The sequence below is a fragment of the Phocoena phocoena genome, chromosome 5, assembly GCF_963924675.1.
Source record: "Phocoena phocoena chromosome 5, mPhoPho1.1, whole genome shotgun sequence".
Lineage (NCBI taxonomy): Eukaryota > Metazoa > Chordata > Mammalia > Artiodactyla > Phocoenidae > Phocoena > Phocoena phocoena.
In genome coordinates, this window is record NC_089223.1 from 123,529,462 (window position 1) to 123,542,135 (window position 12,674).

The window sequence follows — 12,674 nt, forward strand, 5'->3', positions numbered from 1 at the left end:
GTAATTGTCATGCTTGTTTTTGGTGCTCAATTTCCAAAAGGGACCAGGAGACTAAAATTAACTCTCCAGAAAAATTAACAGAAGGCTGATTAAACCTCTCTTTGAAGTTACTGCTGTGACAAGATCTCCTAGTTTCTTCTTTCATGCCATGTACTAATAATAACATCTCCCATGAACATTAAAGGGTTGGCATAAAATTCATGAAGAATTGCCTCCCCTCCTTATCAGGTAACTCTCAGAGGTCTGCCATGAAGTATATTTTGCATTCCCTCTTTTGTGTCTTATCATCAGTGGAGACACTCAAACTACAGATACACAGGCAACTCATAGAGTCAGTTTTTAAACATGGCCTCACGGGAAAGTGTGTGTCATCACATGCCCATTACCTAGAACTGAACTTGTTTACATAGTATTTAGTTAATTAGTTTGGCTAATTCTCATGTAGTTTGGTTGCTTTCTATATGTATGGAATATTATTGATGCCATGTTCATGTCCCCTCAGCACTCACTCTTCCAGCGTATGACACTAGCATCTTATTAAAAACACCTGCAACTCTCCACCTCAGGACTTTCTATTGGCTAGTGGGTGGGGGATAGGAAAGGAGTCAGAAAGTGCTAAGGAGCTGATGCCCCTAAAGCAGCTTCCAGTCAATAAAAACATGTAAGCTGAGAAATAAATTGCCCAGCTTTTCTACTGTTGCAAAACAAATGCATTTCAAAACCAAAGAAAAACTGCTGAATGAAAAGGTTTTATTGCCAAGCAGGAAATCCATTATTTATGGTAGACCAAATAATTGACTCTGAGATGCTCATCTCTTAATCCCCACAGTCTGTGAAGGTTACCTTTTATGGCAAAAGGAACTTTGCAGATGTGATCAAGTTAATGATTTTGAGATGAGATTATCCTGGATTATTTGAGTGGGCCCAGTGCAATAGCAAGGATCCCTATAAGAGAGGCATAGTTAGAGCCTGAATCAAAGGAAAAGGTGATATGATGGGGGAAACAGAGACAGGAGTGCTGCAGTTTTGTAGATGGAGGAAAGGGCCACAAGCCAAGGGATAGGGGAGATATATTAGCCAGTGTTCTCCAGAGAAGCAGAACCAATTATATAGAGATATAGATACATAGAAAGAGATTTATAGGTATATGTCGGAGACACTGTGAGTTCAGTTCCAACGACTGCAGTAAAGTGCATACTGCAATAAATCGAGTCACACATGTGTTGGTTTTCCAGTACGTACAAAAGTTATGTTTACACTATAATTTGGTCTACTAAGTGTGCAATAGCATTATGTCTAAAACATGTATATACCTTAATTAAAAATACTTTATTGCTAAAAAATGCTAACCATAATTTGACAAGGCAGGGTTACCACAAACCTTTATTCTGTAAAAAAATGCAATATTTACAAAGTGCAACAAAGCAAAGTGCAGTAAAATGAGCTATGTTTGCATTGTGAGGGATTGGCTTATGCAATTTTAGAGTCCGAGAACTTCCACAGTCTGCCATCTGTGGTGGCCCAGATAGAGACAGTGATGTAGTTCCAGTCCAAGCCCAAAGGCCTGAGAGCCAGGGGAGTCAATGGTGAAAGTCTCAGTTCAAGCCCTAAGGCTAGAGACCCTGGAGCATTGATGTCTGAGGGCAGGAACAGGTGGATGTCCCAGCTTAAGCAAAGAGAGCGAATTTGCCCTTCTTCTACTTTTTGTTCTATTCAGGCCCTGTCTTCTTACTCAATCTACTCATTCAAATGATAATCGCTTCTGGAAACACCTTCACAGACACACTCAGAAATAATGTTTTACCAGCTATCCCACTATCTCCTGGGCCAGTCAAGTTGACACATGAAATTGACCATCATAGGAGGCCACTAGAAGCTGAAAAGATAAAGGAAATAGATTGTCCCCTCAGATCCTTCATGGGAGCCAGTACACCTTAAAACTGGGCGGGGACACTGATTTTGGACTTCTGACCTCCAAAACTGTAAAAGGATAAATTTGTGTTGTTTTAAGCTACTAAATGTATGATGACTTGTTACAGCAGAAATAAGATGCTGATATACAGTCTTAGCAGAGAGTCCAGACAGTTTCCTGGGGATGAAGTTCAGAGAAGGAAAAAAGAGATAAGTGGCTATGTTGATTAGGTGTCAATATCTGGGTATACTGATTAAATAAGGTCAGATTGTCTGGAGAGGGCTGCTATGTAGGTGTGCTGTCCTTCTTGGTATCCAGCTGTCTCTGTTACACACAACTCTGCAAGGTCCCTGCCTCAGATGGCAGTGATGAGAAGAGGCTAATTGGCTATATTACCAGTCATCAACTCTCCCTTAGGTGAAGAGAGATAGCTCTAAGGTGTGTTCTACATTTTCTCCGAGAGTTGTTGAAAACAATAATCTGCTCAATAATATAACATTTATTAGCTTTTTTCCCCTTCCCTTTACTTCCCCATTCCCAAACTGGTATTTGGGAATCACTTCACAAATATAACACTTGTATTCAAATTTTTATCTATGCGTCTGCTTTTGGGAAACATAATCTAACACCTTGTAATATATCACAGTTTAAAGATTACTAATATTAACTAGATATTTTGTCAGTCATGGTTGTTAGATCCTAGTAAGATAAACCAACTCTGGCTGACTGAATTAGATAAGGAATTTATAAAATAGATGCACTGTAGTTCACAGAATCTTTGGAGGAACTAGAGAAGAAATATTTCAATTAAGCACTCAGGAACAATTCCCCAAAACTGAGCAGGTAGAGCACTGATCTAGTGACAGAGCTCCAGAAATTGCCAGTAGACACTAGTTTACCTGCTCTTGCTTCTGTCCCCTTCTTCTGCCCTAAAAATTTAAATTGAACTGTAACTACTAATGCTGCTGATATAATTGCCACTTCTGTACTAAGGACAAAATCGGATTTACCCAAAACCTCCCCAGTGCTATGCAAGAGGAAAACGTGCTACTACTATTTGGTGTTTCTTGTGCCACTAGATCCTGAGTCAAGTACGTAGTGAGTACATTTGATTGGCAAGCCATAGATATCATGTCTATTTTCTGGCTGCAAGGGAGGCTGTGAAAATGAGTGTCTGACATTCTCAACTTTTTAATAATAACAGGCAATTTCTACTTCCCACCAAAAGTCATAAGGTGGGGAATTCCTCAACTATGAAAAATGTCCTGATACTGTTTGATCACAAGGAATATCGATTGTTAATTAAAGTGAACATTACTTATCTGAAAGCACACATGAAAATTTCTATCACTTTTAAAATTACATAATTCTCTGAAACCAAACTCAAAGTTACCAGAAACAACAGGAAATTTAATCATTTATTTGACCTGGTTAGGGCTGCGTCACATCCATAAGAGTAAATAACACCAGTTTAATATATGGCAGAGCTGGTGGTCCTACCATGCTCCCTACTAATATCTCCTGAATCTATGAAGTTAATCCAGGAAAAAAAACTTTCAGAAGGAATTGGACTGGGTTTACCTAATCTTCACCCTTGCACATACATAAACTTTAATTATTTGACCATTATGTTGACTGCTGTACTTTGATTAATATACAAATCCCTAGTTTGTTAAAAGGCAGAAATAACTAGAGCCAACAACAGATTCCATTGTGTGTATACTCAGAAAGACCATGCTTCTAGAAACCACAGAGAACTCTGATGGATTTTTTCCAGGAGCACAGTCCCAATAGGCCATATTTAAGGAAGCTTGGGAATAGTCAGCAGTTTCTAACCTAAATCTAGACTAAACTGATGTCGTGTAAAATTGAGACTTATATTCCATAAGAATCTTCAAAAAGAACACAGTTATTTTATTGGTTAGTAATTTCCTCTTTCTTTAGATTGCATACTGGGAGCTCTGTGGCACCCAGTTATAATCCCTTATTTTCCTTCCAAACCTGAGGTTTCTTTTTTTCTTTAGTATGAGTAAAAGACAATGCTGTTATTAGAAAGTTTTGCAAATCAATAAGAAATCCTTTGATTTCAATTATTTCTCACTTCTTTAATTAATCTTTATTTGCTGTTTTTTTCCACCTTACCAGGTAAGTCAGAAAAATTGCCTCAGAATCAGATATCATGATTAAATGCATCCTGGAGATTCTACTGGAATTCTTCTCTATCTTTTCCATTGCCTTCTAGATAATTCCATGTCTAAGTAAGGTTCTGGTGTTACTCTGACATCCTTCTGTATATCTTGAAATATATTCCCCCACAACCTATTTTAAGAGTCTTCTCATGTAACCTTTTTCCTATACTAGATGGGTCAGGTATTGTCAACTGGGCAGGCATGAGACATTTTCTGGGCCAACCACATTTCCCTTTGCCCACTTCTGGCATACCTAAGAATTTTTCTAGTCTGATTTACTATTTTGGGGGGACTTTATGTAATGAAATTATAACATGCCATTAGGTATTACACATATAAACAAAAACAAAAATAAAATTCAGACTAAACATCGGAATTTATTATTTATAATACTACTGATTAAAGAAAGAACCAAATTTCACCATGTTTTTTCATTGCTTTCTTTCTTGCTCTTAATATTTCTCATATTCTACAGCAGTAATTCTAAGTATCTGGGATGATCCCAAACCCCATTTAAATATCAGAGGAAAGCTATGGACCCTCTCTTTTATTTATTTATTTCTATTACATAGAAGACTATTTATTGATGTAGGAAAACATTCATTTTTTTAAAATGCATGTATAAGACAAGAAAACAATTACAAATGTATATATGATCTCAGCTTTCCCCTCTCTCCACCTGCAAGAGAATTCTAACTCTGCCCCATAGGTTTCTTTTTTTGATATACTATTTTATATGGCATATTGTATAGAATTATCTCCCTGGAAAGGCTCAATAGTGCTGGTGAGAGATCTAGCAGGCATATCTCCTAGGCGTTGTATGCCCCAATAGCTGGTCACATTGAAAACTTGCCTTTCGTTTCTAACTTTATGGTGGTAGCTCTTGGTGAAAAGGAGAGACATTTGCAGTCATTCCACAAGTAGCAAGTGCACTTGCTACTGGACCAGTTAGGTGAAGGTGGAGCTCCTGCTATTCTCAAGAAATTACCATATAACTGCTCTATTTTACCTTCAAATCTTATATTTTTTTCCCCAAAAACTTTTGAGGGCTATCACAAGTCCTTATATCCTGATGCCTTTTCTAAGGTGTCAATTTCCTTTCACCTCCCCACCTTTGCTGGTGGCTATCTCCTCCTCTCTCCAAGAGAGCACTGACATATTATCACATTCTAAAAGGGAAAAAGATTACCCTTACCCCATTTCTTAACCTGGTGCTTAAGTAAAAGCCATAAAAACTGGCCTAAATAGAAATCTTCATGAAACTCTATTGAGGGAATCACATCACGGTGATAATTAATTTCATATGTCATCTTGACTGAATCATGGGATGCCCAGATATCTGTTTGAACATATATTTGTGCATACCTGTAATGATGTTTCCAGAAGAGATTAGCATTTGAATTGGCAGGCTGAGCAAAGCAGATAGCCGTCCCCAATGTGAATAGACATCATTCAACCAGTTGAGGGTCGGGATGGAACAAAAAGGGAGAGGACTGCTTGAGCTGGATACTGGTCTTCTTCTGACCTTAGACTGGGACTTATACTGTTTGTGTTTCTGGTTCTCAAGCATTTGAACTCAGACTGGAATTTACACCTCCATCTTTCCTGGGCCTCCAATACAAATGAAAGATCTTGGGACTTCTCAGCTTCCATAATTATGTGAGCCAATTCCTTATAATAAATCAATCAATCAATTTCTCTCTCTCTCTCTCTCTCTCTCTCTCTGTTTTGTTTTTCTGGAGAATACTGACTAAAAGAATCACTCATAGAGTGTGGCTGACTTAAGGCCTATAAGCATATAATATAATTACCTACATGTAACAGATTACTTTGCAGTTCCCTAGAGGCCCCCAAGCCATACTCATCATAACAACTTAGAAAGAATCTCCTTTGCTTGGAGACCATTGTTTCAGCTGTAGCTACAGTTGTAATCAGTATGCAAATCAGGCACTACAGGATGTTATCAGCTTTCAAAATCAAAGAAATTAGATGCCTTTGAAATTTTTAGTAACTCTGATGCTGGACTTATTTTCTCACAAACATTGCTATCTACAGCAGTAAATTAACAGAAAATTATTATTATAAAAATCTTCTTTGAACTGAGTCTCCTTCTTTTCCTTACTGAAAGAAGTCTGGCATGAGAAACAAAAGATATTCGTATAATTCATGTTCATTGCCTCTTCTTCCTACATTAGGTAACCCTCAAATCATGAGAAAGCTACTTTGTGTCTACTCTCTTCTTTTAGCTTATTAGCAGAGGAATATTTGAAGTACACACAGGTTTTTGAAGTTGGTCTCTAGGTAAATATTCAAAGGAAAGTGCTGGCTTTTCTATTTGATTTCTGGCCAGATTTTATTACAAAATCTAAGTGAACGACTTCTTGCTATCCTGAAAGTATACATCATAGTTTCCTGTCTTTATGCATTCATTCACACCATTTTCTTTACTCATCATTCCCATTATCTTCTCTGCCTATGCTGTCTATTTTCAAGCCATCTCAAACCTTTTCTGCTCCAAGATACTTCTCTTGGTTCTCTCAACCAAAGGGAACTTTCCTCTTTTAATCGTCATGATACTGCATCAACTTAGCACATTCTACTTTGAATTATAGCTGTTTCATGCTTGTCATAGCCTCATTGCTAATCTGTAGGCTACCTGAGGCCTGACTCTTTGGGTTTATCTGAGCAGCATGTGTCTATTGAACCACACATTCAAAAAGTATTTGTGGAACTGATTTGAATTGTATGAATTCTAAATCAGATAATTTAAAACAATAATTACATGTCTTAAAAAAGAGATCCCACTTTCACTATGGGGTAGTGAAAAAAACATACTTTGGAGTAAGGCACATAAGATTGAAATTTTGGCTCTATAACTAAGCACCTGTGTGATAAAAGACCAATTATTAAATTTCTCTAAGCTTCAGTTTCCTAATGTGTAAAATGTAAGTGGTAACACCTGCTTTTCAGGGCTCTTACCCCTGTTAGGTGCTAGTATGAGATAGTATGTGTCAATCACCTGTCATTTGGCGTACAAAGTTCAGAAATTAGAACTATTATATACACCAATGTAAATGAAATCCAAAGTAGGTATAAGTCCAGTTCAGCTATTCTCTGTATGATTTAGAAAAGTGGAAATACTGAAAGTAAAGTCAGTTATTTGATCCTTCAGCATGATTACAGTATTTTTGTTTGAAAGCTATACAGTGATAAACATGGCATTAAACACATTAAAATCAATACAAAGGGGAACTAGTTCATTAACTATTAGGTTAAAACAGTTAATGAACTAGTTCCCCTTTGTATTGACTTTAATGTGCTTAATGCCTTGAAATACAGGCATTTGTATTGTTCTTTAAGGCAAATGCATAGTTATTAAAGCAATACATCTACCTCTATTTTGTATGCCAAAGAGGATTAATGAAAGCCATAAAGCTGAAGAGAAACAAAAATTCTGCAAAACAAAAAGTACTGCTAGGATTATTTTTTCTTTACTCAGTTATTTCTACGCTTTTGGAAGAGAAACACATTTGAATGTTACATTACCTTCAGAGAGGAAAACGGCTGTTATACAGAGAGAAAGTCAAGGGAAGTAGCCTAACAATTTTGGAGGAGAGTTAAAATTTTAAATCATTCCTGGTACTCATGATCAATTCTGCTGTTCTCAGAAGGATCCACATGGGGTGATTCGGTTAGGCAGCTGAAGATGAGTGGAGGCTACTTCTGTGAGCTCAAAAAATATTTTATTTTTTTAGTAACCTATTTCCTAGAGCCCCAAAATTTATCTGGCTGGTAGTAGGGACTTCAATTTTTTTTCTTTTTGGCCACACTACGCGGCATGCAGGATCCTAGTTCCCCGACCAGGGAGTGAATCTGCACCCCCTGCAGTGAAGCGTGGAGTCTTAACTACTGGACCACCAGGGAAGTCCCTTATCTTATACTCCTTTTTTTTTTTTTTTTTTTTTTTTTTTAGGAACTTAAGAAATATTTGTTGTGTGGATGAAAAATGTTGCCTACTGTAACTGCAAACAAACCATGCTGTGGCCATCCAGCCATCAGCCACTACCAGGCCCTGATGGTGAGCCCGGAATGAACTCAGGATGGAAGCAAAAGGGCTGCCATCCAACAAGCCCTCAGCCACTGCAGCCACCCCCAACGGTGTGCCCTGAGGGGTCTCAGGATGGAGAAGAACTGGATCCTGGCCTTAGATAGCCAAGGTGTGCATCAAAGGAATGATTTCAGTGAGCCCAGACTCTTGCATCTTCCTATACTTAGAAAAGCAAGAGCTAACTTAAAAAACTTGAGACACCTGGTTTTCTTTTATTAACAGTAATATTTTATGTTCTGATTACCTGGCGTTTGTTGCAAAACTCCTGTATAACCTGGCTCCTCTCTTACCTTTATGGAGCTGTTCCTCAGAGCTTTATGGGAGGCTGTCTTCTGGGCTTAAGACCTCAGAAAATTCGCCAAATAAAACATAATTCTCAACTTTCAAATTGTACATTTTTTTTCAGTCAACAGTTGAATGGCTTGAACAAATATTTGAAATATAAACAATACTCATAAAACTAAAAGTTACTTTGATTAAAATAACAGGTAGCTATATATATTTAGTCTAGGTATTTTGCAAGGTATTAATAAAAATAAAAAAACAGGGGCTTCCCTGGTGGCGCAGTGGTTGAGAGTCGGCCTGCCGATGCAGGGGACACGGATTCGTGCCCCGGTCCAGGAAGATCCCACATGCCGCGGAGCGGCTGGGCCCGTGAGCCATGGCCGCTGAGCCTGCGCGTCCGGAGCCTGTGCTCCGCAACCGGAGAGGCCACAACAGTGAGAGGCCCGCGTACCGCAAAAAATAAATAAATAAATAAATAAACAAAGAGTTGGTTTGGGGCTATGGACTGGGCGGCCTGAGTCCTAGCAGGAGGGGGTGCCACCTGCCCACAGGGGCCTCCCCCGCCCTCACAACGGCCTCTCTAGCTCATTGGCCCAACACGGAAGCTCCTCCCTGAGCCTGCCAGGACCTCGGCCCCGCCCACTCCCCTGGTGCCGGCCCAAGGAGGCCACGTCGGCCGTGGTGCCCTCCTAGGAGGGGCCCGCCACCGTGCAGGGGACAAGCGAGGTGCAGCCTGCAGGGACCCCGCGCCCACGGATGGGGCCCCGCTGCCCGGCCCTGGACCCTCGGAGGGCCCCGAGGCGCCGGCGGCCGAAAACGTGGAGGTAGAGCTGGCGGGCTGCTGGGCGCCCAGTTCCCTGAGCCTCGTGAGGCCCCTGAGGGTGGCTCGGCGTCCAGAACGCCTGTGCGGTGCTCTTCACGTCCATGCTGAAGACCTTCGGGTCCAAGGAGTGTGACAAGATGGTTCTCAAGACAGCGTGGGTAAGTTCTCTCTCCATGGGCATGATGCCCTTGTGCTGCCCATTAGCGTCTTCACAGACGTGTTTGGTTGTCAGAAAACAGCCATGGTGGGTGCTGTTGGATTCATGCCCCGTTCTTTTGTAAGCTCCACGGAGCCTCTGTACCTTACCTAGAGAATCATGTTTGCCTGTGGCAGCTCCTTTGCCTACCAGCCTTCATGGGTCATTTGGAGACACCATTTCAAGAAACGCCTTGAACTGGTGAATGGCATTGTCACCGCTGGCAACAGTGTCTTTACAGTTTTGCTGCCTTTCCTTCTAAGGATTCTGACTGACAGCAGGGGCCTCTTTTACACACTAAAGGGTCCTCTGTATCTTCATGTTTGTTCTCTTTCTGTCTGGTAGGATCTACCCCTTGCCTCCCATGCCAAAGATAAAGATGGTGGGACCAAAGGAGGCAACAGATACTCCCTCTTTTCCAGGAGAAAGTTCAGTCCTCCCCCAATTTTTTTCAGTTTTGCCATCTTCAGTGTGACAGCCTATGCGGTGTGGACAGTTGGAATACCACTTTCACTTTTTGGACACTTTGTGCCTTAGGTTCACTTGAGCCTGCTGTTCTCTGATGGGGTCACCTCAGGGGTGGAGTGCTACTTACTATCAGCCACTCTGGGCCAAGATTTGCCTTGTAAGTTTCCCCTCTGTTCCCCCAGAACTAGAACAGAGGCAGTGTTGGACCATTGATCCCACTCGAGCATACTGCACAGCCACAGACAGGACTCTGGAGGAAATGGGCTAATGTGAATGAGAGGACATCACATAACCTTTTTTCCAGCTTCTACATCTCCTCCTTTGGTCTCTAGTACATTGTGAATATGAGAAAATTGAATTGCTTTTCACAACCTGTGACAAGTAGAACATATACATAGTTTTTTTTTGTTTGTTTATTTTGGCTGTGCCAGGTCTTAGTTGCAGCACACGGGATCTTCATTGGGGGATGTTTAGTTGCAGCATGTGGACTCTTAGTTGTGGTAGGTGAGCTTCTTAGTTGCAGCATGCATGTTGGATCTAGTTCCCTGACCAGGGATCGAACTCAGGCCCCCTGCATTGAGAGCCTGGAGTCTTATGCACTGAACCACCAGGGAAGTCCCCAGAACATATACATAGTTTTATGTTCCATTTTGTTTCCTACAATAAACATTAAGCATAGCAGAAGAAAGCATGACAAATGTATAAATTTATAGCAAGAGTTATCTTGTATTTGATTAACAACATAAGTACTATTATAGGAAAAAGGAAAAAAGCAAATTGTTTGAATTTTAGAGTTACATATAAACTCTCTGAGGTCTCTGATGGATCATTAGTGTCCTGAAAAAACCATAAAGAGTTAGTGTATTGGAAATCTGTTCCTTCTCTCTTGTTTTTTTTTTCCCTTTCCAGCTATATCTGTAATGTTTTTCTTTCTTACATTTTTTTAAATTGAAGTATAGTTGATTTACAATATTGTATTAGTTTCAGGTGTACAACATAGTGATTCAATATTTTTATAAATTATATTCCATTTAAAGTTATCGTAGAATATTGGCTGTATTCCCTGTGCTATGCAGTTTATCATTGTCACCTATTTATTTAATACATAACAGTTTGTGCCTCTTGATGTCCTTCCCCCTGTCTTTCCCCTCTCCCTCCTCTCTCCCCACTGGTGACCACTGGTTAGTACTCTATATCTTTCTCTCTTGTTAATTTCACCAGTTTTTTTTTTTTCTTTTGTTTTTAAAAGTCTCAGTTTTTATTTGTTAAAATATAATGTATTTTTGAATGATCTCAAAATTCAACTGTAAGGAGACATTCAAGATGGCGGAGGGGTAAGATGTGGAGATCACCTTCCTCCCCACAAATACATCAAAAAGCCATCTACATGTGGAACAACTCCTACAGAACACCTACTGAACACTAACATAAGACCTCAGACCTCCCAAAAGGCAAGAAAATCCCCACGTACCTGGGTAGGGAAAAGAAAAAAGGAAAAACACAGCCAAAAGAATAGGGATGGGACCTGCACCTCTGGGAGAGAGCTGTGAAGGAGGAAAAGTTTCCACACGCTCAGAAGCCCCTTCACTGGTGGAGACAGAGGGTGGGAGGGGGGAAAGCTTCGGAGCCACAGAGGAGAGCGCAGCCACAGAGGTGCGGAGGGCAAAGCGGAGAGATTCCCGCACAGAGGATCGGTGCCGACCAGCACTCACCAGCCCTAGAGGCTTGTCTGCTCACCCGCCGGGGCGGGCGGGGCTGGGAGCTGAGGCTCGGGCTTTGGTCGGAGCGCAGGGAGAGGAGTGGAGTTGGCGGCGTGAACACAGCCTGAAGAGGGCTAGTGCTCCACGGCTAGCCGGGAGGGAGTCTGGGAAAAGGTCTGGAGCTGCCGAAGAGGCAAGAGACTTTGTCTTGCCTCTTTGTTTCCTGGTGTGCGAAGACAGAGGATTAAGAGTGCTGCTTAAAGGAGCTCCAGAGACGGGCACGAGCCGCGGCTATCAGCGCGGACCCCAGAGACGGGCATGAGACGCTAAGGCTGCTGCTGCCGCCACCAAGAAGCCTGTGTGCGAGCACAGGTCACTCTCCACACCTCCCTTCCGGGAGCCTGTGCAGCCCGACCACTGCCAGGGTTCTGTGATCCAGGGACAACTCCCCCGGGAGTGCACACGGCGCACCTCAGGCTGGTGCAGCCTCATGCTGGCCTCTGCCGTCTCAGGCTTGCGCCACATTCCTTACCCCTCCCTCCCCCCCGCCTCAGTGAGCCAGAGCCACCAAATCAGCTGCTCCTTTAACCCCGTCCTGTCTGAACAAAGAACAGATGCCCTCAGGTGATCTACACGCAGAGGCAGGTCCATATACAAAGCTGAGCAGCGGGAGCTGTGCAAATAAAGAAGAGAAAGGGAAATCTCTCCCAGCAGCCTCAGGAGCAGCGGATTGAATCTCCGCAATCAACTTGATGTACCCTGCATCTGTGGAATACCTCAATAGACAATAGACAATGAATCATGCCAAAATTGAGGTGGTGGACTTTAGGAGCAACTATAGACTTGGGGTTTGCTTTCTGCACCTAATTTGTTCCTGGCTTTATGTTTATCTTAGTTTAGCATTTAGAGCTTATTATCATTGCTAGATTTTACTGATTTGGTTGCTCTCTTCCTTTTATGTATATATATATATATATACATATACATATATAT

General features: G+C 41.4%; 1 pseudogene; it reads left to right on the forward strand.

Moving 5' to 3' along the window:
- Nucleotides 1–1,147: 1,147 nt before the first annotated feature.
- On the forward strand, nucleotides 1,148–10,076 carry LOC136123255 (monocarboxylate transporter 10 pseudogene; annotated as a pseudogene).
- Nucleotides 10,077–12,674: the final 2,598 nt, after the last annotated feature.